Consider the following 10000-nt stretch of genomic DNA (forward strand, 5'->3'; position numbering starts at 1 on the left):
ATAAAGGAATAATGTAATAAATAAAGCCTACAAACTTGAAACCTGTTTTAAAAATATCTTGGCTATATTTTTACATCTCCGAACTCTTTTTCTTTTTTGAAATGTTTAATTAGAATATTGAATATCAGAATACAACTGACATCAATGTACTGAATACACGTGGTGTTTTTAGGGGTGTTTCTTTTCTTACGAAACCTGCCGAAACCCGCCGAATTCCGACAAAGTTATAATAATAATAATAATAATAATAATAATAATAATAATAATAATAATAATAATAATAATAATAATAATAATATAATAATAATAATAATAATAATAAATAATACTTTATTGCATCCCAAAAAGGAAATTTTTGTACAGTCGTGTTATAATTTACACAATAAGATAAAAATACAATGGAAATAGGATGTATAATAAAAAAGGAACAGCTCCATAACCAGAGCTGCGCTTTATAATATGAATAATTTCAACACTGTAAAATAGTTAAAACTGTCACTATAAATTGAAAATTGAAAAGATTGCAAAACAAATACATTAATAAATTAATATTTACATTTTTTGAATGTAAAAATGCGAAATAATTATATAAAATGATTATTGCTTGTTGTTATAAAGCCTAATACTGGACGGCAGAAAAGATTTTCGGTGTCTCTCTTTTTCGTTGAAAAATAGAGAAAGGGCGACCACTTCTTTCTGACATAATAACTGATGGTCTTAGTGGATGATACTGGTCATTTAATATTTTAGTTATTTTATTTATACAAAATGTCTCGTATAAAAGATCTACATCGTCAACATCATTTATACAGCGTTTAATGGATTTTATAAAAATTTGAATTTATTTTGTTCCTTTCCACTGCTAAGCTATTGCCTCCCCAAGCTGTTATACAAAATGACAAAACACTTTCGATTACTGCTCTATAAAATAATGTGCAGAGGGTTTTATCTATTCTAAACTGAGAGAGTTTTGATTAAAAAATATGTACGTCTGCACATCTTATGAACCTGGGACTCAGGGAAGTGTACACCATTTGGGAGTGAACCTGGGACTGGGTTTCTGCGGGTTTCGTAAAAGAAGCAATTGCTTTTTAACGAAACCCGCCGATACCCGACAATATCCGACTAAGTTATGAGAAGCAGGCAACAGTGGAGAGTAAAACTGAGACTCAGGAAAGGGTACAGAAGTGGAGAGTAAACCTAAGACTATGGTTTTCGGCGTGTTTTGGCGGGTTTCGTAAAAAAGTAATTGCTTCATTCTCGTCTGGTACCCAACTCCCATGGTCCGGCTTCATTTCCCACTGGTATCCATCTCCCATAGTCCCAGGTTCACTCCCAACTGTTGTGCACTTCCTGAGTCCCGGTTCATTGCCCATTGGTGTCCACTTCCCATAACTTTTGACAATTTCGGTAGGTTTTGAAAAAGAAAAGTACCTTGTGGGCTCACTGTCCACTGGTATCACCTCTCGAAGTCTCAGTTTCATTCCTCCCTGAGTCCCAGGTTCACTCCCCACTGCTGCTTCCTTCCCATAACTTTGTCATATTTTGTAAAAAAAGTAATTCCCCCTCCCCCTTGGTAATGCTTTTTTACGAAACCCAGAGTCTAAGGTTCACTCTCCACTGGTGTACACTTCCCTGAATCTCAGCTCCCCACTGTTGCCTACTTCCCATAATTTTGTCGGATATTTTATTGCCAGGTTTCGTCGGGTTTCGTGGAAAAGTAATTGCTTTTATATGAAACTCGATGAAACCCGCCGAAAACCATGGTCTCAGGTTCAATCCCCACAGGTGTACATCTCCCTGAGTCCAAGGTTCACTCCTCACTGCTGCCTACTTCCCATACCTTTGTTGGTTTCAACGGGTTTCGGAAAAAAAACACCGTATATACTGAATAGTGCAAAACCACAAATTTTCTCTATCTGAAAGTTTAAGCTTACACAAAGGTTTTTTTGTGTTGGTTCTATTGATCAAGCATTAGAACAGTGGGTAATTTATATAGATACGTGTCATCTATAGTAAAACCTGTGTAGTTCGGTCTGTTTACCAATCACTGTCATTGTTTACATTATGACGACTGTCCGAGAGGCGTGGTTATCTAGGAATCGAATGCATCGCAAAACCTGACGACAGGATGCATTTCTTTTTTGTTCACTCAATTGTTAAAATTGTGAGTGATGCTCAGGAGCTGTGGGCTGTTGTTTACTCAGGGTAATAGGCAAGCACTTAAGGTGGCTATGGGTCCTCGGTTCAAAGTCAACGGTGATTTCAGGCCCAAATTATAGCCTTCAACAGTCGTGACGTCACTTCCCTCGTAATGGCGCTATTAACTAACCAACTGGTTCTAAACTCTCGGAACAATGGCGGACGCCCTTATGAAATACTTTTCCTACGACCATAAAAGTGTATCCAGAGGTGAAAAACATTATAAATCTGACCATGTTTTGACTTTAATACATTCTTATCACATGGTATGTGAAAAAGGTCTAGCCAGCATGAAGAATAAATAGTACCGATTTTCTTTGTTTAGAACCAAGCTGCTCGTTGTTGACCGGACGTGACATCAGACAATTGAAATTATACTTTATTTTAAATTTTCGAGTAAAATATCAATCCACTAAAATGTATATTCGATTAATCTTGATAAACTATACGATGACTGGAATAATTTTCAAAAGTGTATGCACCGTATGTTGATTGAAGACCTGAAGGCTTCTACTATAAGATAATAGTTAAAAAGGCAGTCATGTCAATAGCAATATTTCACAGATTTATCATCATTTTTTTTTGTTTTCCCAATAGAATCAATAGATAGGATTAAATTGACGTCATTCGGGCTTTTGTTATTGTTTTTGCCATCCGCGTTTATGAGTAATTCTCACTAAACTGTATTAACCAGACTATAAACGTTTCAGGTTACACATAGTTTTGTGTGTTGGTCCGTTATACTTCCGGATGGCAACGTAGTGAGTTTATTAGCCAAGCGTTTTATCTATTGGGCCGTTATATCCGGCTAGCGGATGTTGTGCGTTTTTTTAACCAGTGCCCGCTGTCTAATTTGGCAACTCAAGACACTATGGCAGCAAGTGGGTCGCGATAGCTCAATGGTAGGGATGGTGGATTTAGGTTAAAGCTTTACTATTATTAGTTGTAGATTAGATTGCACTGAAGGTCCATTTACGGTTAGTTTAGCCATCTGTTTGAGTCACTGACGACGATGAAAGAATTTTAGTCCTGTATACTGTCTTTAGTGGTTAAACTCGTTGATAATGATAATAATAATAATAATAATGATGATGATGATGATGATGATGATGATGATGATGATGATGATGATGATGATGATGATGATGATGATGAGGATGTTGATGGTGATGTTGATAAAGAAGAAGAAGAAGAAAAAGAAGAAGAAGAAGAAGAAGAAGAAGAAGAAGAAGAAGAAGAAGAAGAAGAAGAAGAAGAAGAAGAAGAAGAAGAAGAAGAAGAAGAAGAAGAAGAAGAACAAGAACAAGAACAAGCAAAAGTACAAGAAGAAAAGTAGAGAGAGAGAGAGAGAGAGAGAGAGAGAGAGAGAGAGAGAGAGAGAGAGAGAGAGAGAGAGAGAAGATTGCTGAAAGCGCAGGTAGTGATAAATAGAGCAACATTGGATTGAAAAACTAACGAGGCTAAAGTTTGAGGTCAAAATATTTGTGATTAGCTATTATTGGCAAGTACAGGAAGGTGAACATGAAAGTTAATCCAATGAGCGCAATTTATTGATTTGTGTGTGTGTGTGTGTGCGTGTGTGTATGTGTGTGTGTGTGTGCGTGTGTATGTGTGTATTTGTGTGAAGAGGGAGAGAGAGAGGGAGAGAGAGAGAGAGAGAGAGAGAGAGAGAGAGAGAGAGAGAGAGAGAGAGAGAGAGAATTGAGCTAAATTTGTTTGAAGGGCTTTTACGGCGCTTGCAACACTGGTTGCAGTAGTATTGGTGGTAGTAGGGGTGGCGTTGTGGCGGTTGTAATAGTAGTAGCAGGGATGATGAGTGATGGTGGTCGTAGAGATGATGATGTAATAGTGGTTGTAGTTGTTGTGGCATGGATGATGATGTGGTAGTTGTTGTAATAGTTTTGGTAGGGATGGTGATGTGGTGGTTGTAGCAGTAGTGGTAGTAGGGATGGTGATGTGGTGGTTGTAGTAGTGGCGGTAGGGATGGTGATGTGGTTGTAGTAGTAGTGCCAGTGATGGTAGTAGTAGTAGTAGTAGTAGTAGTAGTAGTGATGATGATGTGGTGGTGATGGTGGTTGTAGATGTAGTAGTAGCAGTGGTGATTATGACAATGTGGTGGTGGCTGTAGTAGGAGTGTTAGTGATGACGATTTGGTCGTGGTGGTTGTTGTAGTAGTGGTGATGGTAGTGATGATAGTGTGGTGGTGGTGGTGGTTGTATAAGTAGTGGTGGTGATAGTGGTGGTTGTAGTAGTAGTGATAGTGATGATGATGTGGTGGTGACGGTTTTTGCTATTGTGGTAATGATGATGATGTGGTGGTGGTTGTAGTTGTAGTGGTCGTGATGATGATGTGGTGGTGGTTGTAGTAATAGTAGTAGTAGTGATGGTTATTGTAATAGTGATGATGATGTGGTGGTGATGTGGTTATAATAGTAGCAGTGGTGATGATGATGATGATGATGATGATGATGATGATGATGATAATGTGGTGGTGGTAGTTGTATTAGTAGTGACTCGACGGGGATGGGGGGGGGGGGGATCCTTGGAACAATTTAACCTCATCGGAATAGACACCTAGATAACCACTCCTCTCGGACAACGACAATGATTGTAAACATAGCAAACTACACCGGTTTTACTATAGATAGTTCGAAGATGACGTCACTCAGGTCTTTGTTATTGTTTTTTGCCATCCGCGTTTATGAGTAATGCTCACTGAACTGTATTAACTTGACTATAAACGTTCATGGATACACACAGTTTTGTGTGTTGGTCAGTTATACTTCCGGATGGCAATGTTATGAGCTTCTTAGCCAAGCGCATACTATCTATAGATGGTTCGTGTCTTAGTAAAATACACAATGTTCAATAGAACCAATACAGAAAACTGTGTAAACTTAAAAAATACGATCGAGAACATCATGTGATAACTAGTCATCCATTAGGCGGTATGAAAACAATAACAATGATCAGAGAGAGGTCGATTTAATTCACGTCATTGTTTATAAACAATCAGACTTTGTTTGTCCGAGCACGTGTAAAGGTGTGTCACATATTCTATGTTTTGATTGGTCAAAAATCTACTGGTTAATTTGACAGAAGTTGCACGTTACCCGGAATTCTTTCGTCCTGACCGGATTTTTTCCCCGGTACAACCGGAGTTTTGGCATCACTGAATTTGGCATGAGCTTAGAATATACACTTGATAATGTACATATACATTTTTGAAATAATCCAATTATGACTTTTAGTTATTCATTATTATGTAAGATGTCCTTGAAATAAATAAAACACCCCCCAAAAAAAGTTTAAGGCCGACAATTTTATGACATTACTCAGTTTTTGAAGAATGTTTGGTATTGAAATAAAGAATCAATGAAATAAGAATTATTAATGTGATATTTTTGTCTTATTTATCGGAGGAAATACGATTTCAAAATGCCAAAAGTTAAAGAAGGGTTTATAATTTCAAAGTATTGTTTTGAATCTATGTGAAGCCGGGTGGGCATGGAAAGAAATATCAAGAAACAGAATGAGACAGGAAGAGAAAGAATGAGAGAGTAAAATACACACACACACACACGTGAGAGAGCGAGAAAGAGAGGAGAGAGAGAGAGCGAGAGAGAGAGAGAGAGAGAGAGATAAAGAAAAAGAAGAGAGAGAGGGAGGGGGGGGGGGTAGAGAGACTCCTTGTGCATTAAGAGGGCGGGAGGGACATAGAGTAAAGATTGAAGCCTGACTGTATATATATATATATATATATATATATATATATATATATATATATATATATATATATATATATATATATATATATATATCCATCTACCTATCAGATCTATCCATCAATAGGTCTGCCTCTCTCTCTGTTTGTCTATCCATACATTTTAACTTTTTTTTCACATTTTATTTACATGTATTTCCATCGGCAGTTCATTGATTGTTGAAGGCTCTTTTTACTATTCTGCTTAAAATTAAATGTTTTTCCTACAGCAATCTCTGTAAGTGTAAGATTAGGCAACTGTTGTCCTATTAAAGTCGTAGCATGTCTTTTAATTTCATGAATAAAGAAAGAGGGACAAATGACCCTCAATCATTAACCAATGCAGCTAGACAACGTGGTGTGTATCAAAATGCACAAACACACACATATGTAACACACGCATACTGACGTCATGACTAATCGCCTGGGCGTTTTAATGGCCAACAGGCGCATGTGATGAGCGTTGACCATCATCATCATAATCATCATCATTATCACCATCATCATGATCATCATGATCATCATCATCCTCATCATCATCATCATCATCATCATCATCATCATCATCATCATCATCGTCGTCGTCGTCGTCATCATCATCATCATCATCATCATCATCATCATCATCATCATCATCATCATCATCATCACCATCATCATCACCATTAGCATCATCATCATCATCATAATCCACGTTTACCATTTGTTATTATCAAACATAGTTACCTATCCCTGGTTTGAAGATTTTCCAGCGCCCTCGGGATTTGAGCAGGTGGGTACAATTATCTTTTTAAAAATCAACTCGTAGGTAATCTTGGTGGACCAATCAAAACCCTTGTTACTATCGAATCTAATAATAACAATGCTATTATTGGCAAGGTTGCCGTTGACCAATCAGAACCTTCAATGCAATCTTATCTGACAAAAAAAAAAGCTTTTGTGTGACGCGTCGCTTACACCACCATCAGGTGACAATGCTATATATAAAAGCCCTCTGCAATCTGTTTACAAGCAGACATTTAACTGACCAGACCTGACCCACCAGCGTCTGCCTACAGATCTCGGAAAGGGGGTAAGTAGCTTGGAACAGATTCTGATCCACATGTGTTTTAACCGGTTTATTGTCGCAACTTGAAAAGGATCGTATTTAAAAATTTGGTCAGAAAACTCAACCTTCACATATCGATCGATTTAAATGACCCTTTTCTTGATAGTTTTTTTATTGTGCGGCTATGTGGTCAAGTGTTATAAATCTCGCTTTTGAATCGGAAGGTCCTGGGTTCGAGCCGCGCTCGGCGCACAATTGAGTCCTTGGAAAAGGCTCTTTACTCACATTCTCTCACCGTAATCGGGTGTAAAATGAGTACCTGGCCGTTGACACAACTTTGTCTCTGTCGGAAAAAAAATTGTAATATCGCCTAACAGGCTTTTGGTCAAGGACCCTTTGTAAAGCGCGTTGAGCACGTTTATTGGATGTTGCGCTATATAAATGTTCAATTTGTTTATTTTCCAAGCAGTTCAGATTCATTTTTTTGTTCATTGCTTTCTACCGTTCACAACTTCTATCAGCTCATTTGCTAATTAGGCTATGTCGTCTTGTGCTATGACACTCGCTTTAGGATCGGAGGTCCTCGGTTCAAACCTTGCTCGGTGCATAGTTGAGTCCTTGAAGAGGGCTCTTTACTCACATTTTCTCACCGTGCTCAGGTGTAAAATGAGTACCTGGCCGTTAACACATCCAGCTCGAACTAAAGAAACTGAAAATCATCCTCAACGAATACAAATTCAATTTTAGCATCAATAAAACAAACAAACAAACAATCTCGAGCAATTATATATCCACTTATTATGCTCAAAGCACTTTACAAAGGGTCCCTGGCCAACAGCAACACACTTATTATGAAGGACGAAACATGATGCCTTTTAGGCAATACTGCAATTCTTTTCCCCATGGTCCGAATGCGATTATGAATTCACTAGACCACGACTGAGTGGTCAATATACCGTTAGGATGTGCCCGATTTCAATCAGGATTGAATGAAATTGATAAAAATGCCTGTAACGACTTGTACTTATTTTCAGGTCTGATAACCCAATCTGTTATGGGCTCAATGTTGTAATGGGAATACTCTCATACCTATGCAAAATATTGTCCACTACTTACTTACATACTTACTTAGGCCACCCCTTGGGACGCCCAACATGAGCCACAAGTTTCGCCATTCTGTCCTGTCCTCCATAAGTGTACGCAGCTCCCGGGTGTTGTCCATTCATGTGTCATCTAGCAGGCAGCCAATGTATGTTTTATTCTGCCTATTTCTGGTTCTCTCAGGTGGTTCCCTTAGCACAAGACTGCTTGCAATCTCCTCCTTGTGTCTCCAGCAGTGCCCCGCAAGTCTCAGTCTTCTCTTTTATATCTTCGAAGTCACTGGGGGGAGGTCACTGTAGAGCTCTTCATTTGATATGTGTCCTTTCCAGCTTACGTTGAAGACCATCCGCAGCATACGAGTGTAGCAGCCGTCCAGTTGCTTCTCAAGGGCTTTTGTTAGAGTCCATGTCGCTGCTCCATATAGAAGCACTGACTCTACCGTTGCCAGGAACAGTCTCTTCTTTATTTCCCTCTGTAGGTTTGAACTACAGATTTTCCTGAGTTTATGACCGGCACTCCAAGCCAATGCTTTCCTGACAGAGGAACTGCTTTGGGTCCAACCTCCTAGGTACTTGAAGTTGTCAACTTCCTTCATAGGAGGGGGAATTATGCTAAAACCGTGCAAATTCGGGTTGAAAGCATGACAATTTGCATAGACCCATAGAAAAAACATCTGATTTAGAACCACTCTGGCAATCAATCATAACGTATCGGTTTAATGCCTTAGATTTTACCTATTACAGCTATATTAAACAAGGGAAATAACTGCGTAAAATATATATTTTCTTCATATTCATTGTTTTAGGGAAAATTAGGCTATATAGATAGAATGCGCTTGGCCAAGGAGTTCACAACATTGCCATCCGGAAGTATAACGGACCAACACACAAACTCTGTGTAACCATGAACTTATGTAGTCTGGTTAATACAGTTTAGTGAGTACAACTCACAAACGCGGATGGCAAAAACAATAACAAAGGCCTGAGTGACGTCATCTGTATACTATCTATAGGTAGCTAAGACCCGTGTAAATAACACCTGCTATAGATAGTATGCGCTTGGCCAAGTAGTTCACAACATTGCCATCCGGAAGTATAACGGACCAACACACAAACTCTGTGTAACCATGAACGTTTATAGTCTGGTTAATACAGTTTAGTGAGAACAACTCACAAACGCGGATGGCAAAACCAATAACAAAGGCCCGAGTGACGTCATCTGCATACTATCTATAGAACCACTCTGGCAATTTATCATAACAGTGCGTTTTTTCCTATGTAGATAGAATGCGCTTGGCCAAGGAGTTCACAACATTGCCATCCGGAAGTATAACGGACCAACACACAAACTCTGTGTAACCATTAACGTATAGTCTGGCTAATACAGTTTAGTGAGAACAACTCACAAACGCGGATGGCAAAAACAATAACAAAGGCCTGAGTGACGTCATCTGCATACTATCTATAGATAGAATGCGCTTGGCCAAGGAGTTCACAACATTGCCATCCGAAGTATAACGGACCAACACACAAACTCTGTGTAACCATGAACTTTATAGTCTGTTAATACAGTTTAGTGAGAACAACTCACAAACGCGGATGGCAAAAACAATAACAAAGGCCTGAGTGACGTCATCTGCATACTATCTATAGCATTACTTATCCGAGGAAATAACCACGATGATACAATGTGCGTTCTGAAACTTTAAATACACTGGTAACCATTTACGGTTGCTAACTGGTGGTTATTTCGTGTTGTAACTAGTAGATAAAAGAGGGAGAAGAGGGAGAGGGAATGAGTGGGAGAGACGGAGAGAGAGAGAGGGAGAGAGAGAGAGAGAGAGAGAGAGAGAGAGGGGGGGAGAGAGAGAGTGAAGGAGAGAGAGA

The 10000-nt window shown here is 38.8% G+C and overlaps 1 protein-coding gene across 1 annotated transcript in view; it reads left to right on the plus strand.

Moving 5' to 3' along the window:
- The first annotated feature begins 6910 nt into the window (after window positions 1-6910).
- LOC144956514 (uncharacterized) overlaps window positions 6911-10000 on the plus strand; it is a 13364-nt gene continuing 10274 nt past the window's right edge. The window contains exon 1 of the mRNA XM_078887064.1: window positions 6911-7037. The gene's annotated coding sequence lies outside the window, so the exon portion shown is untranslated. The remainder of the gene's footprint in view (window positions 7038-10000) is intronic.

Source organism: Berghia stephanieae, chromosome 11 (assembly GCF_034508935.2).
Source record: "Berghia stephanieae isolate SIO BIC M18660-M18661 chromosome 11, UCSD_Bste_1.3, whole genome shotgun sequence".
In the NCBI taxonomy this organism is placed as follows: Eukaryota; Metazoa; Mollusca; class Gastropoda; order Nudibranchia; family Aeolidiidae; genus Berghia; species Berghia stephanieae.